The sequence below is a fragment of the Corapipo altera genome, unplaced genomic scaffold (assembly GCF_003945725.1).
Source record: "Corapipo altera isolate COAL_440 unplaced genomic scaffold, ASM394572v1 61415, whole genome shotgun sequence".
NCBI classification, from domain to species: domain Eukaryota; kingdom Metazoa; phylum Chordata; class Aves; order Passeriformes; family Pipridae; genus Corapipo; species Corapipo altera.
Window position 1 is genome coordinate 5,388 of NW_020886596.1, and position 504 is coordinate 5,891.

Here is a 504-nt window from a genome sequence, read left to right on the forward strand (position 1 = left end):
TGGAGCTGCAGGGGCAGTGCCTTTGTGCAGAGGAGGAGGGAAGAGATTCCCAGCCCAGCAGCAGGGCCAGGGCCAAGGGCTCTTGCTCTTTCCACAGCTGCTCTTTGCAGCTCCACACTCCCCTTGCCAGCCCTGCTGTGGGTGCAAGGCCTGAGTGCTCCTGCAGCTTGGTCACAGTCCTGCTGCGTGTCTGTGCTGGGATCACAGGCAGGGACAGGCCCTGGCACTGCTGGCAGAATTTGGGGGCACAGCGGGAAACAGGGTCTGACTGGGGCTGTCCAAGCACCGTCCCCAAGGAGCACAGCTTGGTGTCGGGGCAGGGGAGGGTCAGGGACAATCAGCCAAGGCCCCTCAGTCCTTCCCTGGGCTCTGGGAGGGATGGGAAAGGGGATCAAAGGAGCCAGCGGGTGTCAAATGCCCCCAGATGTCAAGGGACAGGCTCAGGGCTGAAGGGATGGAGAGCAGCCCTGCATCCAAGGCCATGGGGATAGTGGGGGATGAAAA